General features: G+C 37.3%; 1 long non-coding RNA gene across 1 annotated transcript in view; it reads right to left on the reverse strand.

Annotated features, from left to right (window-relative positions):
* Nucleotides 1-2398: 2398 nt before the first annotated feature.
* The window catches only part of LOC123608126, a 59495-nt gene continuing 34957 nt past the window's right edge, over nucleotides 2399-26936 (reverse strand). The window contains exons 2-4 of the long non-coding RNA XR_006717111.1: nucleotides 17392-17497; nucleotides 13896-13980; nucleotides 2399-2756 (exon numbers count right to left, since the gene is read on the reverse strand). This is a non-coding gene — a long non-coding RNA (uncharacterized LOC123608126). The remainder of the gene's footprint in view (nucleotides 2757-13895; nucleotides 13981-17391; nucleotides 17498-26936) is intronic.

The raw sequence follows: 26936 nt of genomic DNA on the forward strand, positions 1-26936 counted from the left end.
ATTTTAGAGTACAGTATAGCCAAGTACAGTATCATTTAAAATAAGTCAGTGCTGGGGCTTCTGGGTGGCTCAGTCTGAGTTCGGCTCAGGTCATGATCTGGCAGTTCATGAGTTCAAGCCCCTCATCAGGCTCTGTGCTGACAGCTCGGAGCCTGGAGCGTGCTTCAGGTTACATGTCTCCCTCTCTGCACCTCTCCTGTTCACACTCCATCTTTCTCTTTCTCTTTCTCTCGCTCTCTCTCTCCAAAATAAATGAACATTAAAAAAAATTAAAATAATTCAGTGTTGTTATGTTGGTTCATTTGGTGTATGGGGGAAATCATACTAACTGGAAGTAAAAGTTTAATTTCTACAAATTTGCTCCATAAAATTTACTAAGAAATATACAGAATATGGGGCGCCTGGGTGGCGCAGTCGGTTAAGCGTCCGACTTCAGCCAGGTCACGATCTCGCGGTCCGGGAGTTCGAGCCCCCGTCAGGCTCTGGGCTGATGGCTCAGAGCCTGGAGCTTGTTTCCGATTCTGTGTCTCCCTCTCTCTCTGCCCCTCCCCTGTTCATGCTCTGTCTCTCTCTGTCCCAAAAATAAATAAACGTTGAAAAAAAAAAAAAAGAAATATACAGAATATTGTCTCTCCTAAGCCTGGTAACTATTATATTTAACATGATTATGAACTAAATTACAAATCTGCAAGCCTGAATGTTTGTGTTATTTTAAATATCTAGTACAGAACATTAATCCAATAAAGAACATATTGGACAAAGAGCTAGTATCCAAAATCTTTAAAGAACTTACCAAACTCCACACCCGAAAAACAAATAATCCAGTGAAGAAATGGGCAGAAAACATGAATTGACACTTCTCTAAAAAAGACATCCAGATGGCCAACAGGCACATGAAAAGATGCTCAAACGTCACTCCTCATTAGGAAAATACAAATCAAAACCACACTGAGATATCACCTCATGCCAGTCAGAGTGGCTAAAATGAACAAATGAGACTATAGATGATGGTGAGGATGTGGAGAAACGGGAACCCTCTTGCACTGTTGGTGGGAATGCAAACTGGTGCAGCCATTCTGGAAAACAGTGTGGAGTTTCCTCAAAAAATTAAAAATAGATCTACCCTATGACACAGCAATAGCACTACTAGGAATTTACCCAAGGGATACAGGAGTGCTGATGCATGGGGGCACTTTTACCCCGACGTTTATAGCAGCACTGTCAACAATAGCCAAATTATGGAAAGAGCCCAAATGTCCATCAACTGATGAATGGATAAAGAAATTGTGGTTTATATACACAATGGAATACTACGTGGCAATGAGAAAGAATGAAATATGGCCCTTTGTAACAACGTGGATGGAACTGGAGGGTGCTATGCTAAGTGAAATAAGTCATACAGAGGAAGACAGACACCATATGTTTTCACTCTAATGTGGATCCTGAGAAACTTAAGACCATGGAGGAGGGGAAGGAAAAAAAAAGAGAGGGAAGAAGCCAAACCATAAGACATTTAAAAACTGAGAACAAACTGAGGATTGATGGGGGGGGGGGGGAGGGGAGGGGAAAGTGGGTGATGGGCATTGAGGAGGGCTCCTGTTGGGATGAACACTGGGTGTTGTATGGAAACCAATTTGACCATAAATTTTATATTAAAAAATAAAAAATAAGACATTAGGTTGGATTCTCAAAAAAAAAAAGTCTTTAATACAAGATATAACTTAGATGTCATTTTTTCCCCTAAGCATCTTTATGTCAGCATTTTCATTAGTTGTATCACTTTTATATATATAGTTTAACACACAAAATACATACTTAAATTTTAGTTTACCTTATATTTGCCTAATCATTGTCAGAAAGCATTTATCAGCTGTCCACCTAATTCTCTACTTGTTGGGGGCTTACCAGATGCTAGGCATTGTACCAAATTATCTCATTTAGCCTTCCCAATAGTGTTATGACAACCTAATGAGCTAGAAGGTATTATGTCCATTTAACAGATGAGGAAATCAGGACTTAAGAGAGAAATTCGTGACTTCAAGACTACAAGGCTGGTAAGAGCAGGATGTGTCACACTCGGAGTTGTCTGACTTCATTGCCCTTTAATTTAACCATGGCCAGTTCTTCCTCCCAGCCAAATATACTTTCTGCTGTCCCTCAAGTGACATGGCTCAGGGAAGCATATAAGTGCTAGAGGATAATAAAACTTAAGCAAAATAGGGACAAGTAAGTGTTTTTTTATGGCTCAGAGAATTGAGGGTAGGCACATAAAAACCCCATACCCAAATGAGGTGGTTCAAGGACTACTATTCCAACAAGTCAAGGGAAACTTCTTGGAAGAAAGGGGTATTTCAAGACTTTCTTGAGGTACAGAAGAATTTAGTGGTTAAGAGGAGAAAGCTGAATATAATGTAAGTTTGCAGAAAGCTGAGAGATAAACCAGGACTTGGAGCAAATTGACAAAAACATAAAAAGAATTAAGATACTCAAAAGTGCTTTCACACATAGGTAGCATTTGGGCTTAGCACACCCACATTCATGTGATCATCCTGACTTCATATCAGTTAGCAAAGTCAGCCCCACCTTCAATACTAAAAAATGTATTAGGAATAATTTGGTTTCACTACGACTTTATCAGTATGCCATGAAAGTGGCATGCTCTAGAAATGATTCTGGCATTGCAAGACAAGCATCATTGCCATAGGCAGGCTTTCTGAGGCACTCTCCTGGCTCTTCAATCCTTGTATGCAGCTTTCCTAGAGGGGATAAATAGAAAATATTACACTTTAATTCTGGTTTGGTGCAAGATGGTGATGTGTTTCAGTTTTGATTATGTGCTGTAGGATATTTTAGACGTGTAAGAGCATTATGATGTGTTTTCTGAAAAGTTATAAATTTCAACATTTTAAACCAAGATTATGTTTCTAAAGTAAAGTTAGCTCTATTTTATTTAATATATGCTTAAAATAATTACACTTAACTATAGACTGAAACTAGCATACATTTTTGTCATTAAACATTTTTGTAGCAGTGCTATTATAAAGGTTTTCATATGAATGTATAAAATGCTGTAACAATATAAAAGATATATTGAATATTTGATATGCATACCTCAACTGGAACAGCAAGGGTTTTTTTTAATAAATATGTCAGAACAGCAAATGATTCAAGCTTTGCATTGAATGCATATTTTTATATATTAGAGTCATGTTTTTGGTGTGTTGATGTCTTCTTTCTATTCACCCACATTTGTAATTCAGTTTTATCATATCACTGGATCACTGGAAAGCCTTTTTGTACCTGGCCAGGTTATAAATACATAACAAATATTTTACTAACAGGATCTGGGTCTTTGGGTTATCTGTTTGTAACTTGGCTAATAAAAGTCAGTAGGATGCTAAACTACTTTTTTCCTGTCCAGCCTATAAACTCTATACTTAGGGAAAGGAAGTACTGAAGCTGGTCACCCTGTTTTCATCAGCGTCATAACCATGACTGGTTGTCCCACTGGCTGTGTTGCTATAATCATTGTTGATAGTGTTGTGGTTGTTCTCATTATTTCTATCACATATTTCTTGACTATTCCTGTCCCATCTGCCTACAAACTCTTCAGCTAGGCCCAGATTCCTGAGAACCAAGACAACTACCTGATCACTACCTGCCAAAGAAGGCCCACAGAAGGACTCATCACAAAGGGATGAGGGGAGCCAGGGAACGATGGAGTCACGGGGGTCACAAAAATAAAGGGAAGAAGAATCATGTTGGAATATAGAGATTGTTGGCAAGGTCAAATGTTGCAGATGTGTACAAAGGATAAATGCTGAGAAATGGTTGCTAAACTTGGCATTTGGAAAATCATAAGTGACCAGAGAATGATAAGGAAGGAATCAGAGAAACTTTCTCTTAACTTGCCCACAAGAGCTGTCAAGAAAACTGTCTCTTTCTTGAAGATCACAAAACATCCAGGCCTCAGCACAAAAGTGGAATTTCTAAGGGTCAGTCTTTTTTTGTTTAATGATATTTTAGTTCACATACAGTGCAATGTTGGTTTCAGGAGTAGAATTCAGTGATTCATCACTTATATACAACACTCAGTGTTCATCACAAGTGCTCTCCTTAATACCTATCACCTACCTAGCCCATATGCCACCCTCCTTCCATCAACCGTGTTTGTTCTCTGTCATTAAGAGTCTCTTATAGTTTGTTTCCCTCTCTCCTCTTTCCTCTCCACCTTCCCATATGTTTACCTGTTGTGTTTCTTAAATTCCACATATGAGTTAAATCATATGGTATTTGTCTTTCTCTGATTGACTTATTTCGCTTAGCATGATACATTCTAGCTCCATCCATGTCATTGCAAGTGGCAAGATTTCATTATTTTTGATGGCTGAGTAATATTACAATGTATACCCGTACCACATCTTCTTTATCCATTCGTCAGTTTGAACATTTGGGCTCTCTCCAGTTTGGCTATTGTTGATAATGCTGCTATAGACATTGGGGTCCATATACCCCTCCTATCTTTATTTTTATATCCTTTGGGTAAATACCTACTAGTGAAATTGCTGGATCATGAGATAGTTCTATTTTTATTTTCTGGAGGAACCTCCATACTTTTCTCCACAGTGGCTTCACTAGTTTGCATTCCCACTAGCAGTGTAAAAGTGTTCCCCTTTCTCCACATCCTCACCAACACCTGTCATTTCTTGTGTTATTAATTTTAGCCATTCTGACAGGTGTGAGGAGGCATCTCATTGTGGTTGATTTGTACTTCCCAGTTGATCAGGGACGTTGAGCATCTTTTCATGTGTCTGTTAGCCATCTAGATGTCTCTGGAAAATTGTCTATTCATATCCTTTGCCCATTTCTTAACAGGATTATTTGTTTTTTGGGTGTTTAGTTTGATAAGTTCTTTATGGATTTTGGATAGTATCCGTTTATCTATTATGTCATTTATATATATCTTCTCCCATTCCATAGGCTGCTTTTTAGTTTTGTTGTTTGTTTCCTTCACTGTGCAGAAGTTTTATCTTGATGAAGTCCCAAGAGTTCATGTTTGCTTTTGTTTCCCTTGCCTTTGGCAACATTTCTAGTAAGAAGTTGCTATGGCTGAGGTCAAAGAGGTTGCTGCCTAGGTTCTCCACTAGGATTTTGATGGTTTCCTGTCTCACATTTAGGTCTTTCATCCATTTTGAATTTATTTCGTGTGTGGTGTAAGAAAGTGGTCCAGTTTCGTTCTTCTGCATGTCGCCGTCCAGGTTTCCCAGCACCATTTGTTGAAGAGACTGTCTATTCCATTGGATATTCTTTCCTACTTTGTCGAAGATGAGTTGACCATAAAGTTGTGGGTTTATTTCTGGTTTTTCTATTCTGCTCCATTGATCTATATGACTGTTCTGTGCAAATACTATACTGTCTTGATGATTACAGCTTTGTAACATAGCTTGAAATCCGGAATCGTGATGCCTCCAGTTTTATTTTTCTTTTTCAGGATTGCTTTGGCTATTCAGGGTCTTCTGTGGTTTTATACAAATTTTAGGATTGTCTGCTCTAGCTCTGCAAAGAATGCTGGTGGTATTTTGTTAGGGATGGCATTAAATGTGTAGATTGCTTTGAGTAGTATAGACATTTTAACAATGTTTGTTCTCCCAATCTGTGAGCATGAGATGCTTTTCCCTTTCTTTGTGTCCTCTTCAATTTCTTTCAGAAGTCTTCTAAAGTTTTCAGAGTACAGATCTTTTTACCTTACTTTAGTTTATTCCTAGGTATCTTATTTGTTTGGGTGCAATTATAAATGGGATCAATTGCTTAATTTCTTTTTCTGCTGCTTTGTTATTGGTGTATAGAAATGCAATACATTTCTGCACGTTTATTTTATAGCCTGCGACTTTGCTGAATTCATACATTAGAGCAATTTTTTGGTGGGGTCTTTTGGGCTTTCTACATAGAGAATCATGTCATCTGCAAATAGTGAAAGTTTGACTTCTTCATTGCTGATTTGTATGCCCTTTATTTCTTTTTGTTGTCTGATTGCTGAAGCTAAGACTTCCAGTAGTATGTTAAATAGTAATGGTGAGAGTGGGCATCCTTTTCTTGTTCCTGACTATGGGGAAAAGGCTCTCAGTTTTTCCCCATTGAGGATGATATTAACTGTGGGTCTTTCATACATGGCCTTTATGGTGGAAGTATGTTCCATCTATCCCTACTTTGTTAAGGCTTTTATCAAGAATTGATGCTGTATTTTGTCAAATGCTTTTTCTGCATCTATTGGGAGGATTATAGGTTCTTATCCTTTCTTTTATTAATGTAGTGTATCACGTTGATTAATTTGCAGATATTGAATCAGCCCTGCAGCCCAAGAATAAATCCCACTTGATCCTGGTGAATAATTATTTTAATGTACTGTTGATTTTGATTTGCTAGTATCTTGCTGAGAATTTTTGCATACAGGTTCATCGAGGATATTTGCCTGTAATTGTCCTTTTTAATGAGGTCTTTGTCTCGTTTTGGAGACAAGTAATCCAAGTAATGTTTGCCTCATAGAATGAGTTTGTAAGTTTTCTTCCCATTTCTATTTTTTGAGATAGTTTGAGAATAGGTATTAACTCTTCTTTATTTATTTTTTCAATTTATTTATTTTTAAATTTACAATACTTACCTGGCAGGGGAGACACCATGATCAGGAAAATAAATAAATAAATAAATAAATAAATAAATAAATAAATAAATAAATAAATTTACATCCACGTTAGCATGTAGTGCAACAATGATTTCAGGAGTAGATTCCTTAATGCCCCTTACCCATTTAGCCCATCCCCCCTCCCACAACCCCTCCAGCAACCCTCTGTTCTCTATATTTAAGAGTCTCTTATATTTTGTCCCCCTCCCTATTTTTATATTATTTTTCCTTCCCTTCCCTTATGTTCATCTGTTGCATATCTTAAGTTCCTCATATGAGCGAAGTCACATGATATTTGTCTTTCTCTGACTAATTTTGCTTAGCATAATACCCTTTAGTTCCAAACACGTAGTTGCAAATGTCAAGATTTCATTCTTTTTCATTGCTGAGTAATACTCCATTATATATATACCACTTCTTCTTTATCCATTCATCCATCAGTGGACATTTGGGCTCTATCTATACTTTGGCTATTGTGAATAGCACTGCTATAAACATTGGGGTGCATGTGCCCCTTTGAAATGGCACACCTGTATCCCTTGGATAAATACCTAGTAGTGCAATTGCTAGGTCGTAGGGTAGTTCTATTTGTCATTTTTTGAGGAACCTCCATACCATTTTCCAGATTGGCTGCACCAGTTTGCATTCCCACCAGCAATGCAAAAGAGATCCTCTTTCTCCACATCCTCACCAACATCTGTTGTTGTCTAAGTTGTTAATGTTAGCCATTCTGATAGGTGTGAGATGGTATCTCGTGGTTTTGATTTCTATTTCCCTGATGGTGAGTGATGGTGAGAATTTTTTCATGTGTTGGTTGGCCATCTGGATGTCTTCTTTGGAGAAGTGTCTATTCATGTCTTTTGCCCATTTCTTCACTGGATTATTCATTTTTTGTGTGTTGAGTTTGATAAGTTCTTTATAGATTTGGATAGTAACCCTTTATCTCTTATGTCATTTGCAAATATCTTCTCCCATTCCATTGGTTGCCTTTTAGTTTTGCTGACTGTTTCCTTTGCTGTGCAGAAGTTTTTATTTTGGTGAGGTCCCAATAGTTCATTTTTGCTTTTGTTTCTCTTGCCTCTGGAGACATGTTGAGTAAGAAGCTGCTGCGGCTGAGGTCAAAGAGGTTTTTGTCTGCTTTCTTCTCTAGGATTTTAATGGCTTCCTATGTTACATTTAGGTCTTCCATGCATTTTGAGTTTACTTTTGTGTATGGTGTAAGAAAGTGGTCCAGGTTCATGTTTCTGCATGTCACTGTCCAGTTTTTCCAGCACCATTGGCTGAAATGACTGTCTTTATTCCATTGGATATTCATTCCTGCTTTGTCAAAAATTAGTTGGCCATACGTTTGTGGGTCCATTTCTGGGTTCTCTATTTTGTTCCATGGATCTGAGTGTCTGTTTTTGTGCCAGTACCATACTGTCTTGATGATTACAGCTTTGTAATACAGCTTGAAGTCTGGGATTGTGATGCCTCCAGCTTTGGTTTTCTTTTCAAGATTGCTTTGGCTATTTGGGGGCTTTTCTGGTTCCAGACAAATTTTAAGATTGTTTGTTCTAGCTCTGTGAAGAATGCTGGTGTTATTTTGATAGGGATTGCATTGAATATGTAGATTGCTTTGGGTAGTATTGGCATTTTAACAATATTTGTGCTTCCTATCCTGAAGCATGCAATATTTTTTTTCATTTTTTGTGTGTGTCTTCTTCAATTTCTTTCACAAGCTTTCTATAGTTTTCAGTGTGTAGATTTTTCACCTCTTTCGTTAAATTTATTCCTAGGTATTTTATGGGTTTTGGTGCAATTGTGAATGGGATCGATTCCTTGATTTCTCTTTCTGTTGTTTCAACCAATTTCTGTGCATTGATTTTATATCCTGCGACTTTGCTGAATTCATGGATCAGCTGTAGCAGTTTTTTAGTGGAATCTTTGGTTTTCCATATAGAGTATCATGTCATCTGCGAAGAGTGAAAGTTTGACCTCCTCCTGGCCCATTTGGATGCCTTTTATTCCTTTGTGTTGTCTGATTGCTGAGGCTAAGAAATGTCTGGTAGAATTCCCCTGCGCAGTCATCTGGCCTTCAAACAAACCAGGACTCTTGTTTGTTGGGATATTTTTGAAACTGATTTAATTTCTTTGCTGATTATGGGTCTGTTCAAATTTTCTATTTCTTCCTGTTTCAGTTTTGGTAGTTTGTGAGTTTCTAGGAATTTGTCTATTTCTTCCAGATTGACAGTTTGTTGGTATATATTTTTTCGTAGTAGTCTCTTATAATTGTTTGTATTTCTGTGGTATTGGTTTTTATCTCTCCTCTTTCACTCATGATTTTATCTATTTGGGTCATTTCTCTTCCTAAGGGTCAGTCTTTAAAGCTCTTCTTTAGCTTCATTTTCTCTTTAAATTCTCTTCCTGAGTGTCTGATCAGTTCCTCTGCCTCTACTCCTTTGCCTGTTGAAATAACTTACAAATATTTATACACATCCCTTTCTTTTCTCCAAACTGTTTTCCTTCAAAATGCTTATTAAATTTCTCTAGCTACATGGTAGGGGCTCCTAGTACCAGGCCTCACCTGAATATGTACCCAATGTCAGATGGCTATGGAGTTGACTTTCATTCTGCTGTGTGTCCTGTGCCCTGCTCTCAGTTGATCCCCAAAGCCCTTCCATGGATGGCATAAAGAGCTCCGTGTGCTGTAGGCAGTAGCCATTGGGCTGCATCATTGTGGTGACTGTAGGTTTTAGTCCAGCATTTGGTAACAAGTAAGCCCTCAGGAAATTTTTCTTCAATGTTATTGATGAAGTTAGAGTAGCAAAAGTGTCAAATTACATATGTAGTTTATATGCAATTTTTAAAAAATTTATTCTCAAGGTATCTAACATACAGTGTAGTTTTGGCTTCAGGAGTAGATTCCAGTAATTCATTACTGACTTAACAACACCCAGTGCTCATCCCCACAAGTGCCCTCCTCAATACCCATCACCCATTTTCCCTATCCCCCCTCACACCCATCAACCCTCAGTTCTCTGTATTTCAAAGAGTCTCTTATGGTTTGTTTCCCTCTCTGTTTTTATCTTATTTTCCCTTCCCTTCTCCTGTGGTCATCTGTTAAGCAGTTCAGAGCTCCTCCCTCCCCATTTGCCTGCTCCCTAAAGCCATTCACTTTCAACTCTTTTGGCATTTAGTTCAATATCTCTAAATAGGTTTATGTTGCTACTTTTTAATTATTCTGCTTAGTCATTGTTGTCTTCCTTAAAGCAGAAGATGAGAACTTAGCTTGCTTTCATTGCCTCTACCATACAAGCACACTTCCCTAGCCTTTCCTCCAAGTATATTTGCTTTGGTTAGGTCATTATTCATTGTTCAAGTTATTATACATATGTAAATGCAATTTGGTCGTAAGCCAATAATATACTAACATCCTCATCCTGTTGTATTTTTTCATCTGCGAAGAACATATTTCATATTTTGACAAAATATTCATATTTTTATTTATTATATGTAGTTTTCTGTCATCCCAAAACTTCCTCCACCCAAGTTATGCAAAATATCCTTGAACCATATTCAAACACATATATATTTCATCAAGTTTATTTACTTGAACAAACTTACCCACAGCTTCTCAACCTTCTGTAGTCTAGACTGTGTACCCCCTAAGTCGGCCCGACATCTGCCATCTTAGGGTCTCCCATAATATTCATCATCCTAGAATTTTTCTCTGCCCTTCTTTTGTGTTGAATCAACTGCTTTTGTATCCCATAGCATCCACTTTCTTGATTTGCTCCCTAGCTTGATAGAGTTCAACCTCCAATAACTTTCTGGGAAAAGAGTTTATGGGAGGTAAGTTTTTTGAGCCTTGAATATATGATGAAAATCTTTATGATAGCTTGGCTGGATATAGAACTCTAGGTTGGAAATCCTATTTCCTCAAGATTCTCAAGCATTTTCACTTTTGTCCTCCATTATCTGTCAATCTATGCTTGGAGAATCTTCTCCTTCTCTCAGTTTTTTGAAAGTTCATTATGTTGTTCTGGGTATGATGCCCTTAGTCAATCTAATGTCTTTATATTGGAGGAATTTTTCTTAAATTGTTTATTGGAGTCCCTTTGATCCCAGTTTTTATCCTTATCTTTAGTATTTGGATCTCCTATCCTGGCCCTTTTTTAAAAAAATTACATCTTTTTCCTCTTGTTTTCTTTTTTGGGTTTTATTCTACTTTCTGAGAAACCATCCAACATTATTATTATTATTATTATTATTATTATTATTATTTCCAGTGTAGCTAACATACAGTGTTATATTAGTTTCAGGTCATCCAACCTTTTTATTGATTTTTCATTTCTGTTGTTTTTAATTTATTAGAAGTTTTTTTTTCTCTGAATATCCTTTTTTATAATTCTGTTGATTTTTTGTTTATCTGGAAATAATTACACTATTTTAGAATTTTTTTCTATTTTTTTAATGTTTACTTAGTTTTGAGAGAGAAAGAGAGAGAGACAGAGAGAGTACAAGCAGGGGAAGGGCAGAGATAGAGACACAGAATCCGAAGCAGGCTCAGGCTCTGAGCTGTCAGCACAGAGCCCAATGTGGGGCTCAAACCCATGAACCACGAGATCATGACCTGAGTTGAAGTCAGATGCTTAACCAACTGAGGCACGCAGGCACCCCAAAGTTGGTTTTTCCTTTTTGCATAGTCTCCAAATTTATTTATTCTTCTCATATTATTAGAATAAATATCATAAGCTTTTCTAAAATTTCTAGCAAGCTTTGATATTTATTCATATTTAGCAGTAGAGCACTCAAAAGCTGAATTGTATTGTAAGTTCCATGGAATGGATAGGGCTTATCAATTATGAGCTTCAATTAAGGTAGTATAGATGGATGGGCCTTTTCATTGGGAGAATCTCTAATATTATTATATTTAGGTCATTTTTCTGGGGTTGGTCAGATTCCTCAGACAAGGTACTTCCAGTCTCATGCCATGAGCAAATAAACTGCTCTCAGTATCCTAAAAGTCAAGAGAAAGAAGAAGCCTCAGAGGTCATTTTTGTTAGGACAGTACACGTGCTCTCAACTAGATGTGGTATGCCACAGCTTTCTGCATTTACCCTCCAGAGAATAAAATGCTAGTCCTCTGATCAAGTGGGAAGGTAGAGGGCATATTCCCAACTATGTAGGGAGGAAGAGGAGACCTGGGAACATCTAACTGTTAAACACCCTGTAAACTGATCACTTGATTTTTAACCCCCACTTTATCCCCACTTCCAGAAGTTCCCATACCACAAACTCTTGAGCCTTTTGAGAAATTTGCAATGTAAACTAGGTTGCATCTTTTTGTCTTTCCTATTGCCTATTTCCTATTCCTATTTAGCATCTGACTTGTTTAGATCTTCTTTAAAAAAAAATTTTTTTAATGTTTATTTATTTTTAAGAGACTAAGAGAGACAGAGCACGAGCAGGGAAGAGGCAGAGACAGAGGGAGACACAGAATCCAAAACAGGCTCCAGACTCTGAGCTGTCAGCACAGAGCCCAATGCGGGGCTCAAACCCACGAACCATGAGATCATGACCTGAGCCAAAGTCGGACACCCAACCGTCTGAGCCACCCAGGCGCCCCATGACTTGTTTAGATCTTCTAAATCAGTTTCCACATACCCATATGTTTGGCAGCTTTCAAACTCTTATAGCTATTATTTCCTCTCCTTTTTTTCTTTGTGGATGTATGCCTTTTATGTATATTTAACTGTATTAGTAACTGTCTGTAGTAACATATATGGTTATATGCAGTATGCATACGGTGTTTATGTATAGACTGCATGTATGCATGGGTGCATATTCACCCATGCACACACACACACGAATATATAAAATGACAGTACAGTTCTATATATAGGTATATAGGTAGAGAAAGTTTTAGTTAGAGCTAAAGTAAATGTGTGGTTTCAATCTGCCATCTATATTTGAAAGGTCAGATTTTTTTTGTTTGTTTTATTTGATCATAACACCAAACTGTTCACATCTGCATGGGCTTCAGATTTGTAGCTCATAAGATATTATTGTTTACTACAATTTTTAACCATTGAAAGGAATTTTCTATTCTGTTGACCCCATTCCCCATCCCTGGACACTAAAGGTACCAAATCAAGCTTAGCACGCAGAAACTACCTTTTATCCATACTTAGAAACAAGTCTTACAATACACCACTGATGTATTCTTGCTAAAATGTTGAACCTGAATGTCTAAATCTACTTAACAATTTGTAGGAAATACAGGGGATTATCTATGGATAATCAGCAAAATCAATATTGCTGGAAATTAAAGCAAATGACCCTTTGTTCAATAAACAAATTTCAGAAAAAATTAGGGAGAGGCCAGAGGGCATCCTACATAATAAAATATACTTGAGATGTATCTGCATTGTATGGATTTTTTTTTTAAAAATTTAACATTTATTTATTGATAGGAGACAGAGAGAGACAGAATGTGAGTGGGGGGAGGGGCAGAGAGGGAGGAAGACACAGAATCCAAAGCAGGCTTCAGGCTCTGAGCTGCCAGCACAAAACCTGACATGGGCTTGAACCCAGGAACCACAAGATCATGACCTGGGCCGAAGTAGGACACTTAACCTACTGAGCCACTCAGGTGCCCCTCTGTGGATTTTATTTGGATCCTGAGTTGACCCAACAAATTGTTTTTAGAAAACTAGACATTTGGTGGGGTGCCTGGGTGGTTCAGTCGGTTGAGCGTCTGACTACGGCTCAGGTCATGATCTCACGGTTTGTGAGTTTGAGCTCTGAGTCAGGCTCTGTGCTGACAGGTTGGAGCCTGGAGCCTGCTTCAGATTCTGTGTCTCCCTCTCTCTCTGTCCCTCCTGCTTGTGCTCTGTTTCTCTCTCTCTCAAAAATAAATAAAGGTTAAAAAAATTAAAAAAGAAGACTAGACACTTGGGAAAATTTTAAACACTATTGTTCTAACAATATTGAAATAACATTGATTACATTAAAGATTTGTTGTTGCTATCATGTGTTGTGGATATGTGGTTATAATTTTCAAAAGTCATTATCTTTTAACTCTTTATAAATGACATGATAACATGCCATATAAGATGTCACTGTAAAGCTACAGTAACCAAAACTGGTATCACCAAAAGAACACACAGATATATTAATGGAACAGAATATATAGCCCAGAAATAGAGCCACACAAATATAGTCAACTAACCTTTGACAGGGAGCAAAGAAATACAATGGAGAGAAGATAATCCTTTCACCAAATGGTGCTGGAACAACTGGACAGCACATGGAGACTAAAGAATTTAGACAAAGACGTTACACATTTTACAAAAATTACCTCCAAATGGATCATGGACCTAAATATAAAATGCAAAACTATAAAATTCCTGGTAATATGGGAGAAAATCTACATGATCTTGGGTTTGATTTTTTAGATATAACAATTATTTTTAATTGCCAATACTTGGAAGGAACCAAGATGTCTTTCAATAAGTAAATGGGTAAATTAACTATGGTATATTCATTCAGGAAAACATTCAGTGTTAAAAACATACATATCAAGCTATGAAAAGACATGAAAGAAGCTTAAATGCATATGACATATACAATACATATGATATGCATTACTGTTTGGACCAAAATTTATAGCATTGTCATGGTTTATAGCATATATAGATGTAACATAAAAAGGGGAAAATGGACATACATATTTGCAAGATTTCTGCATTTAACAAGGAGTAATATATAACTTCAAATGGACTGTGACAAGTTAAGGATATGTATTTTAAATCCCAGGACAATCATTAAAACAATAATGTAGAGAAGTATAACAAAACCCAATAAGAAAATTGTAACTGAATTTTTAAATAACTTAAATATTATTAAGATAATATTTAAAAAACATGAAAGGAAGAACAGAAAATAGAACAAATAGAAAACAAACAATAGAATGATATACCAAAAAACAACAGCAGCAATAATTTTATTAAATATGAATAGATTAAACATTTCAATTAAAAGGCAGAGTTTTCAGAATTGATTTTAAAAAGCTTTACCCAACTGTATGCTGTATATGAGAGATGCACTTTATATTTAAAGGCATCAGATAGATTGAAAGTAACTATGGGAAAGAATATACCATGCAAACAAGCAAACATAAAGAAAACTGGAATAGCTGTGTTAAAATGAGATAAAGTAGATTTTAAGACAAAAAAAAATGTAAGTGACAAGGAAGAATTTTTCATAACCATAAAATGGTCAGAAAGACCATCATACATGGCCTAATAAAACAACATGTAGAGCATTAAAATATAATGAAGCAGTAGATACAATGGGTGAAATAGGTGAAGAGAATTAAGAGCCACAACTTCTAGAAAAAAAAAATGAAGCCAGATTGATAAGATTAAAGGGAAAGATAGGCCATTCCATCATTCTCATATTTGGAGAGTTTTAAACTCTACAGAGATTGCTACAACTAGACAAATCAATAACGACATGGATTCTTTGCAATACTACCTTGACCTAGTTGATATTTACAAAACACTACAGCCCACACTGCAAGTGTTTTTTAAGTTGCATAGCACATTCACCAGCCTAGACCATACTCTGGGCCATATCTCAAAAAAATAAAAATATTCAAATCACACAGACTTAGCCCTCTGATCACAGTGGAATCAAATTAGGAATCAATAACAACAAAATGTCTAGGAAAAACATAAATATTCGGAAGTTAACAGATTTGTAAATAACCCATGAGTCAAGGAATAAATCACCAGAGAATTTAGAAAATAGTTTGAAAATGAATGTTTAAATGAAAAGTAAACTAGCTGAATGAAACATACATCATCCAAATTTGAGGGGTGCTTAGAGGGGAATTATAAAGTTTAAATGTTTATGTCAGATAAGAAAATAATATAAATCAATGATCTAATTTTCCACGTTAAGAAATTTAAGAAGAACAAATTAGGGGTGCCTGGGTGGCTCAGTCAGTTAAGTGTCTGACCAGCTCAGGTAATGATCTCGTGGGTTTGTGAGTTCAAGCCCCACGTCGAGCTCTGTACTAACAGCCCCAGCGCCTGGAGCCTGCTTCAGATTCTGTGTCGTCCTCTCTCTCGGCATTTTCCCTGCTCATGCTCTGTCTGTCTCTCTCTCTCAAAAATAAATAAACATTAAAAAATGTTTTTAAAAAGAAAAGCAAATTAAACCCCAAGCAAGTAGAATGAAGGAAATAATGAAGAGCACAAATCAGTGAAATAGAAAATGCGTAAGCAATAGAGAAAATGAAATCAAAAGGTTCTGCGCTGGCTTCTCCCTCAGCTCTGTCATTAAATCTGCACAACACTGAGAAAGTCACTTTACCTTTCAATGCATCTGTTTACTCATTTACATATTAAGGGAGGTTGGACTTAGAGACCCACAAAGTGCTCTAAATTTTTAGGTGCTTGCAGAAGTGGAAGAGCTACAATAATGGAATTTTAAAAATAAGCATGTGCTAGTAGTTGCTCATAAATATGCTGAATAAAGGAAACCTCATAATATCATTTTTCCAAGTATTTATTTATACAATTGATAACTGATCAGTTTGTATTTTAATACTCAAAGGAATATATGTCATGGACATAGACATGATATACAAATACAATGTTTTGTATTAAGCATTAGACAGCTTAGCTAAAAGTGAACATATGCAAGTGTTGGACTGCAAAGCAGAGATTAGAGATTCCGAGCTTGATTTCTGTTTGACTTGTATAAACTTGAGGCCCTTAGGAGAATCATTGTCTTTGTTCTGTGGGCCTATTTCCCCACATGAGTTGTCTGCATTATTTTTAAGATTTAATCAGACACCCAGCAAAGCCAAATGTTTTCTGCCTTAAAATAAATTCTGGTGAGACTGCTACAAAGGAGGATCCTTGATTTTTCCCTTAGCTCTCACTAAATGAGATTTTTTTCTTAAAATTACTGGATTCTTAAAATAACGATTTAGAATATGACTTTACTTAATGTCCAGAAGGAACCACACCACGGAAATCTGGAGACATTATTTTTTTTAATTTTTTTTAATCTTTATTTTTGAGAAAGAGAGAGACAGAGTGTGAACAGGGGAGGGGCAGAGAGATATGGAGACACAGAATCTGAAGCAGGCTCCAGGCTCTGAGCTGTCAGCACAGAGCCCCACGCTGGGCTGGAATTCATGAAATGTGAGTTCATAACCTGAGCCGAAGTCAGACGCTCAACCAACTGAGCCACCCAGGTGCCCTGAAATCTGGAGACTTTAAAGGGAATAAATAAATTACTGTTCCTCCTAAGTAGTATTGGACATAGTCTCAAATTACATGTTCTCCAGACCAGTTCCCAAGAGTTCTCACATTCAGCTATAACCAGCAACTGTTAAAGGGGTCTTTCCTTTGGCCTGTTGGCCATTATGGCCCAGGACTACTTGAAGTTTAGCAGGTTGCCTGGATCTGAGCATTTTCTTGTCTGTGAATTAGGGGGTATGAGATAGAAAAACAGGATGTGAAAAGCATAACAACGGGACGTAAACCACATTGGCACTGAACACTTCCAATTTGCCAACAGGTAGCACTAATACACTTTAGGCAAAAAAAAAAAAAAAAAAAAAAAAAGCAGAGAAGTTATGCTCATAACTTAAATTTAACCACAAAGACACATTAAACAAGCTCAACTAAGGACATTCTACAAAATACCTAATACTGTTCAGAAGTGTCCAGTCATGGAAGACAAAGAAAGACTGAGGCCTTGTCTCAAATTGGAGATGTAGTTAACATGCAACGTGTGATCCAGGATTGGATCCTGAAACAGAGAAAAGAACATCAGTGAGACAATCAGAGAAGTTTGAATAAGATCTGTAGATGAGTTAATAATATATTGTATCAATGTTAACTTGCTGGTTGTGGCCATTGTACTATGTCTATGTGAGATATTAATATTTGGAGAAGCTAGATGAAGAGGAATACAGAATGTTTTATACTATTTTTGAAGCTCATTTTTTGTAAGTCTTAAATTATTTTGCAATAAAAATGTTGTGTTTTGATTTTTTTTTTTTTAAGTAAAGATGGGGCATCTGGGTGGCTTGGTCGGTTAAGCATCTGACTTTGTCTCAGGTTATGATCTTATGGTTTGAGGGTTCAAGCCCTAAGTCAGGCTCTGTGCTGACAGCTCAGAGCCTGGAGCCTTCTCTAGATTCTGTGCCTCCCTCTATCTCTGGTCTTCCCCTGCTCAAAAATAAAATAAACATTAAAAAATTTTTTAAGTAAAAATATAGAATAGAAACTCAAATCAGTGTATGTTGGTGAGAAAGTTTTCTAAAAACTAAACCAATAAAAGTAACTAATATGGGGAGATTGAAGCACGAAAAGAGTAAACAGAAAATGCAAATGAAGCAGGTAAAAATATTTTAAAATTAATTAACAAATGTCAAAAATGATTTTTTCAATAAAATAAATCTTTAGAACAAAAATATCCATCTATATGTTACTTTAAAATGTGTTATATCTGGGTCCTAAAATAAAAGACTCATAAATATTAAAAGCAAAAGAATACTAGGCTAAAAAAATTATGTCAGGAACATATTCATGGAAAGAAAACTAGTAGTGCTAATTTGATATCAACTAAAACACACTTTAAAGCAAAATCTATTTAAGAATAAAAATTGCTACTATATACTGATAAAAGTAACAATTTTCCAGAAAGATAAAATGATTCTAAACTTAGGTACATTTAACAATATAACCTCAATATGTAATTTAAAAATCGCTGGAATTTACAACCCACAATTATATTAGTAGATTTAAACACATTTTTCTTAGTATTAATGGGTTAAGCAAGGAAAATAATTATCAAATTTGAAGAAAATATAAAAAAGCATAATTAGGCTCTTTCCATAGTTTGGCTATTGTTGAAAGTGCTGCTATAAACATTGGGGTACAAGTGCCCCTATGCATCAGAACTCCTGTATCCCTTGGGTAAATTCCTAGCAGTGCTATTGCTGGGTCATAGGGTAGATCTACTTTTAATTTTTTGAGGAACCTCCACACTGTTGTCCAGAGTGGCTGCACCAGTTTGCATTCCCACCAACAGTACAAGAGGGTTCCCATTTCTCCACATCCTCACCAGCATCTATAGTCTCCTCATTTGTTCATTTTAGCCACTCTGACTGATGTGAGGTGGTATCTGAGTGTGGTTTTGATTTGTATTTCCCTGATGAGGAGTGATGTTGAACATCTTTTCATATGCCTGTTGGCCATCTGGATGTCTTCTTTAGAGAAATGTCTATTCATGTTTTCTGCCCATTTCTTCACTGGATTATTTGTTTTTTGGGTGTGGAGTTTGGTGAGTTCTTCATAGAGCCTAAATTTCCATCAACTGATGAATGGATAAAGAAATTGTGGTTTATATACACAATGGAATACTATGTGGCAATGAGAAAGAATGAAATACGGCTTTTGTAGCAATGTGGATGGAACTGGAGAGTGTTAAGCTAAATGAAATAAGTCATACAGAGAAAGACAGATACCATATGTTTTCACACTTATGTGGATCCTGAGAAACTTAACAGAAGACCATGGGGGAGGGGAAGGGAAAAAAAAAGGTTAGAGAGGGAGGGAGCCAAAACGTAACAGACTGTTAAAAACTGACAACAAAGTGAGGGTTGATGGGGGGTGAGAGGGAGGGGAGGGTGGGTGATGGGTATTGAGGAGGGCACCTGTTGGGATGAGCACTGGGTGTTGTATGGAAACCAATTTGACAATAAATTTCATATTAAAAAATAAATAAATAAAAAGCATAATTAAAAAAAATCTGGCTGAAATTTATAGAAACTTACAGTCATTAGAGGACTCACCACATACTGGCCCCAAAGCAAGGCTCAAGAAATAATAAAGAATCACTAACAAGTTCTCTGACCACAATAAAATTCTGTTAGAAATCAGTAACAGGAAAACTTTTAAAACCCCATATATGTTTGGAAATTTTAGATCAGATTACTGAAGAACATCTTGGTCAAAAGAGAAAACATCACAAAAGTTAGAAAAATTGAGAGCTAAACAATAATGAAATTTTTCATATCAAAATGTGAGCTGCAGTTGAAGAATTACTTCAAGGGCAGAGGAGATTGAATATGAGGTAAGTCTCAAACTCAAACGTTTAAAAAAAAGGAAGGAAATAATAAAAAACAGAAATGAAAGAAGTACAAAACAAAGATACACCAGAGATGATCAAACCAACAAGGCTGAAAGTTGGTTCTCTGAGAAAATGTAAAAGAGAATGGGGACAAAACCTGACAAGACTGAGAAGAAGGAGAAGGAGAAGGAGAAGGAGGAGAAGGAGAAGGGGGTAGGAGAGGGAAAAGGGGAGAGAGGGGGAGGAGGAGGAAGGGGAGGAGGAGGGGGAGAAGAGATTGCATAAATATTAGGAGGAAAACATAACAAAATATATGATCACTTTTTAACAGGAAGATAGTTCTGTGATCAGACTGACTTCCTGAACATAGCAAGCTGAGGGATTCACCACCTCCTAAGAATGCTTGGGATCCTAACCAGACAGGAAAAGCTACTCAAAGCTGAGTGGGCCCTTCCCCAATCCCATCTCAGTCCTGTCAGTCACTTGATAAAGAACTTAAAACATATCTTCATAAGAATAAGGAGATTCTTTTGAGGAGGAAATTAATATATATTATTTTTTAAAGGTTTGTTATCCTGCTTGACAGTACCAAGTCACAACACAAAAACCATTATATATAAGTTGATGGGTGATATATTATCCATGGTGATGTTTCCAATGACAAATGGGTTTTGAAACTGTAGGTTCCTAATCAGAACCTTTGAAAAATGCCACTGTTTTTAAGAATACCTTGCCATCTGTTAATGACACACAAATGATAATCCTCACAGCAGCCCTGCAGTCCTTGTTGGAAGTCAGCCCTCATTATTGAATACTCCTCCACTAGCTTAGACTGATTAAAAGAATTTAGGAGGAAAGAAGTGCCTTGGTTACCTACTTTTCAAAGTTTTTATTTCGTGAAGGGGAAAAAATCCAGTTTTGTCTATGAAGCAGTTCTCAAACTTGGTTGCAATGGGATCAATCAGGGGGGTTGGGGCAGCAAACCCAGGCATCTGTATTTTTACCTAACTCCCTGGTGATTCTGAGGTACATTAAGGTCTGCGCAACACAGTTTAGGGTTCTAGATTCTGTACATGTACCCCATTGTCAAGGGCATGTCCATCCCTAGGCACTTTGATAACATTGAGTACTTACTATTTGTTAGACATTGTTCTAACGCGTAGAACATGTATTAGCATTTATTTACATGTATTAGCATTTATTCTTAGAACAGCTTTTTCAGATCTATACTATTATCCCCATTGTACACAAGAGGAAACTGAAATACAGAGGTCCACTAATGCCCAAAGCCACATAACTGATTAGGAACAGTCTAGGATTTGAACTCAAAGAGTCTGGCTCCAGAGCTTGTGCACTTAAGTATGGCCTATACTGCCTGATATAAAACTGACCATGTGACAGCAAATATTGCTGAATGAGGGTCCTCTTTAAAGTAACAAATTCACAGAGGAGAAACACAAATTCATCTGTCAAATGTCACAACTGAGAGGTGTTACCCCAGATAAGTTGGTAATTCTCAGGCTCCATGAGGTTTTAGAGATGAATCACATTTAGCTCTGGTCTCAAGGAGTGCAGAACTAGACATAGGACCCCGGCCTGTGCTCCATATAAGGAGAGGTATAAGCATCAAGTAACAAAATGTCTGTTTTTGGCCTTCTGGTTGCCTGCCTTTGGCAAATCTATGATCACACAAAAAAAGGAGGGAAGCATTTAACCCATGAAAAGGTAGGTTGACAGAAGTTCTAGCTGAGTTTCATTATTTTCTCCAATTCCTTGATATTTCTGTTTGGTTTTGAAGAAATTGGATGAACCATTCTGGACTCCCATGACCATGAGCACAATAAGTCATAGTCAGGAGTGTCTGGGTGGCTCAGTTGCTTGAGTGTCTAGCTCTTGATTTCAGTTCAGGTCATGATCTCATGGTTCACGACTTCGAGCCCTGCTCGCACTAACAGTGCAGAGCCTGCTTGGGATTCTCTCTCCCATATCTCTCTGTCCCTATCCCACTTGCACGCACTCTCTCTCTCAAAATAAATAAATTAATTAAAAAAAAAAAGAAGTAGATGGTAATTGATGCCATGGAATAAATTTGAACATAGACAGGTACAGGAAAAACTCCAAGGTACACCCTGAGAGGCAGATCTCTGAAGACAGGTGTGCAGAGAACATTCAGAGTGGCCCAAGAGGAAGGAAGTCAAGTGCACAGAGGCTCAGGGCCAAAAGCAAAAGAAACAGTTACATAAAAGTTTACTTCTTAGAAAATGTGTTCAAACTTTGCAGTCATTTAAGTGATTAGTGTCCTATAATTTTTAGGGAGAAATTCTACAAGTAAATTTTGTCTCCTGATGGTACTTTGTATATCTCCTAAGATTTATGGAAGAAATACTGTTGCACTTCATGAACACCAGTCATGTGAGGTCTATTTGGTATTATATAACAAACTATTCCTCTGTGGAAATAACAAAATATAGATATCATCGTGCACACTAATATGCTAAAAGGCCAGCTCATGAGCACATGTCTGTACAAGCATGCCTGTATTTAACCATCATTTCTTTTCACAGCATTGCCTCTCATAGCTTTAGCACACTGCTTTTCTAAGAACCTTCATGCACAAGATTTTTTACCCTCTGTCAAGTGAGCAGAAACGATATTTACATGTGGATTTTACCAAGTAGAAAGCTGAGGCTAAAATAAATTAGTGCCTTCCTATGATCCCAAAACTAGCTTGAGAAAGGGATGAGCTATAACCAAGACCCACTGAGTCTCACTTCGTGCAAACTCCTTCACATTAGAGCTCTCTCTGGTCAGGATGAAGTTATCGGTGTGTAACCTCAAGAAATGAAAGAGTTTCTTCTACCCTTCTCTAGAAATACCTCTTCTTATCAAGTTCTTGCTCCAGAGCACTAGTGATTGCCCTGGAAATTTGAGGTCCTAAGAAAAGGGACTGGTTTTTGGAAAGGTTAGTATTTGCATTGAATAGTTTCAAACCCACATCAGAACTCCTACATTCAAACAAATTCTGCCTTCAATGTAATTTGTAACATGTTATTTCAATATAATAGTTAGTAAGTCAAGTGTTCAAAGACATTTTAGGGATAATCAGAGGAAGCTTAAGTATGGACAATATTTAGAAGTTAGTTTTGGTAGGTGTGATGATGAATTGCACCTGTGTAAGAAAATGGCCTTACTTTTAAGACTCCTGCTGATATTCAGGGATGCAAAATGGCCTGAGATTTAGGCTCTGCTTCAACAATATGGCAGTGTTAAGTTTATGCGGATAAAATATACAACCTGGATAGACAACAGTTCTTTTGCCTGAATGTTTTGTTTTTGTTTTTGTTATTTAATTTTCAGAAATGCCTTCAGAATTGATTTATGAACCACAAAGAAACTGAGCCACACTCCTTTAGAGTTTTACCTCATTTGAATCCAAAACAAAATTACCCCATTCTCCAGTGTTGGCTCTGAACAAGGATACTATATCCACATATTTGTTACCTTAAAAGAGTTTCCTTCTACTTTATATCTCTCTGTGAAAGAATCTTAAATTGTTTTATTAAATTCCATGGCCAAGCCTTAAGCTCAAATGTTGACAAAAACAAATGACTCCACCTATGCTTCTGGAATAAACTTTAGGGAGACTGGGGTGATTCTAAATCTTTCCTCCAACAACCACACTGCCTAGAGCTTGCTTTGTGGGGACAAAAATGGCCTCCCTGGGAACTGAGTGGGACATCCATGGGTGGGGACAAGAACAGCAGAACATCTCATGGAAGAGAAAATCAACCATAGGGGCAGCCAGCCCTTGCCTCTGAGATGAAGGCTTATCTTATTAAGCACACGTGGCAATGAGCAAATATATTAGTGGATGCCTGGAAAAGGGTAGGAAAATGAGATGTCCTGAAGAATACCACCATAGCATCTAGCAATTCTGAAATTAAAGAGTTTGATCAGCTATGCTGACAAGAAGCATGAATGGGGACAATTGTTCTTTTCCCTTTCTTCACCTCATCCCCAGCATTTTTTTTAAAGGAAAAAAGGGAATTTGCTAAGATACTAGTTTTTCTGTTTTCACTTTTCAGGGATATACTATATACTAAAAGTTTATTTTCTGTAAGCAGTGTCAGCTCAAATAGCAGTTCAAATCTGCCCCATTGACAGAACATGGAAGTAGATTTTGGCAAGTGTGAGAGCCCAGCCTGGGACCCTCAAGCCAACCCAAAGGGACTCTCTCCTATTTGTGTGAAGAGTCTGCTTAAAAACATTATAGTTTGGGGTGCCTGGGTTAAGCATCTGACTTCAGCTCAGGTCATGATCTCTTGATTCATGAGTTCGAGCCCCATCGGGCTCTCTGCTGTCAGCACAGAGCATGCTTCAGATCCTCTTTCTCTCTTTCCTAAAAATAAACATTAAAAAAACCCATTATGGTTCAGTGAAAGCCTCCTAATCTGTCTTTATATGCAGTACTTTCTCTAATTAAACCCTCTAGAGTAAAAGGTCATCTACTGACTAAGCATCAGTCACTGAGATTGTTGACATCTAATCACCCCGGTGGCTTCAGGCATAAAGGGCCCTGCATCTACTTCCCTTCTTCCCTCCAAGCACAGATACACATCTTCTTCCCAATCTGGGATCCCGGATGGGGAGCAGAGAGGTTTGGGAGATATGTTGTTAGGGACACAATAGAAACTAGTCAAAACTCCTCTAAAGGCCCCAACCTTCTCCCTGTATCACAGGCAAATGCTGTGAGAGATGTCTCTACAAAGGCCACGTTGTCACTTTTGAGACAGAGAAAGAGGTTCCTATGCATGCTTCACGAAGGCCAGACCAGAGCAAGACCTTGTTTCACTTCATTTCAGGAAACCTCAGTGTTGTTTCATTTGTAAGAAAATCCCATAAATACTTTCATTCAGTAAAACAACAAGTGTTTCTTTACAAAAATAGACAATACATTTGATAACCCACTTTACAAATGAAACTCAAGTACTCTGGGATATTTTTAAAGCATAAAGATACTCATTTAAAGCACATGAAAAAAAAACAATGAGTGACCTGAAAGTCATTAGGCATGAAAATTTCCCATGAAGGTTCAGAGGTTTAGAAAATGCTCCACACCAGCTTCTCTGAGCACATGGCCATAGAATACTGTAAAAGAGTTAAAATTCCACATTCCAAGCCAGCAATTTCCTAACTCTTCCTTATTAACTCAAAACAGGATTTCCTCTTCTCTTTGGCCTATTCTGTTTTGGATGACCTTGATGTAAAGTCTCAGATTCTCTGCACCAACCTTATGATCCTAACTAAAAAGACTGCCAAGAACAAGTCATGTCATTTCTGTTTTCTCAGATGTGAGTTTTACTACCCAAGTTGGGTATTCTGGAGATTTAAGTGAAAATATCGAGTAGAACAAAAATGGGATGGAAAGTCAGAAGCTGGGCTGGCCCTCCCTCAGCTGTCACCCAGCAGAAGCAACTCTGGGCCCAAGTGCCTTTTCTATGACTATTGGGTTGGGCAAGATCCTCTCTGAGGCTCCTCATGGCTCTAAGACTAACCTGTGGTTAGTCAAACTCGGGTTCTGGACACCCATTAGTAATTTTGTGAAAAAGTTTGTAAACTGTAAAGAGCTCCACAACCATTATCTCTCTATCTATCAGGTAGTTTGTCTCTTCCCACAATAACCCACCACAGAATTGACCTACTGGTACTTTCACCCTTTCAGATGGGGATGTGAGTGAGACAAGGAAGTCAAGATGTCTTGCATACAGGACCATCTTTACCACCAGTCCCAGTGTCTGCCTCCTTCAGGGTCCCAGCGCTGCCCCTTTCCAGATGCCTCTTTCAACCAGTTGTCACCTGTTCTCAGAACTCCATTAAAACTTCATTCCCTGTGGTAAAGACAAGGCCTTAAATCTCCTTTTTATATCCCACTTATCTGCAAACAGAGCTTTAAGAGTTGAAAACTGAATTGTCCCTTGAAAATAGTTGTGTGTTAGATGATCTCTTGCTGTTGACTATGATAAAAACTGGCTGCCTGCAAATGATGCAATAATTGCTTTCATTCAAACAAGTTAAATCTGAATTAAAAATCTGTATTCTTACCGTAATAATTTTTACAGTAATAATAGTTTCATAATTGTACTATGTTTAGATAAGATATTAACATTAAGGGAAACTAGGTGAGTATGTATATGAATACTCTGTACTATCTTTGCAACTCTTCCATAATTCTAAAATTATTTCAAAATAATTTTATTCAGTTGGGAAACAAACTGAGGACCACTTTCTAAATCTACTAGAGGTTTAAGTGAATAATGGCCAAGCAGCCCTTCCCCTTGCCACCTGAAGAGACTTAGAGGGAGTGGGTCTGTTGTCTAAAACAGGCCTTACAAGCAAGGGAAGTGGTTTGGAAAGGTAGTCAGAATGGAACATTTTCTCATATTACTTCCAATCAGCTCTAGCAACTTCACTAAAAAGAATGCACCCCTATTCAAGTTCACTACTATCCACTCTCTGACTAAACAAATCCTCACTTTCCTTTTGTTGTCCCTACTTTGATGATTTCCAAATGGAATTGGGGTTGGGACATTCCTGACTCCATGAAGGCTACAAACAGACTCTTCCCATGTACACACACTGTGTCCTGAGTCATAATTTTACCAGAAGGAATATTTCCAAAACTTTTAAAGGATTCATTTTTATTCCTTCTTTTATTCATTTTCTGCAATGACTATTTTCAATACCCACTCCATGTAAAGTGTCATGCTAGTCAGAAGTAAAAGTTTCATCCAGAACTAATCAAAGTGGACTAACCCATTTCTCATAGATTTCTAACTGCTTGGGCAGATTTCAGTGTTCATTCTGATATCTTTCCCACCGCGAAGTGACCACAGGCATTTTCCTGTGACTCAGAGTACTCTTTGTCCCTCAGTGAACTCATTGTCCTCAACAAACAACTGAATGAATGCTAGATTAAATTTCCCTCTTACCTTCTTGTCTCCAGGTACTTCCTGGCATCTTCAGTGCCAACCAGAACTTAACATTTTGAATTTCAAAGCCAGGCTCATCAACCACAGATCTGTTTTGTTCCTCTCCTCTTCTTTTTCCTCTT

Source organism: Leopardus geoffroyi, chromosome B2, assembly GCF_018350155.1.
Source record: "Leopardus geoffroyi isolate Oge1 chromosome B2, O.geoffroyi_Oge1_pat1.0, whole genome shotgun sequence".
Classification (NCBI taxonomy): Eukaryota; Metazoa; Chordata; class Mammalia; order Carnivora; family Felidae; genus Leopardus; species Leopardus geoffroyi.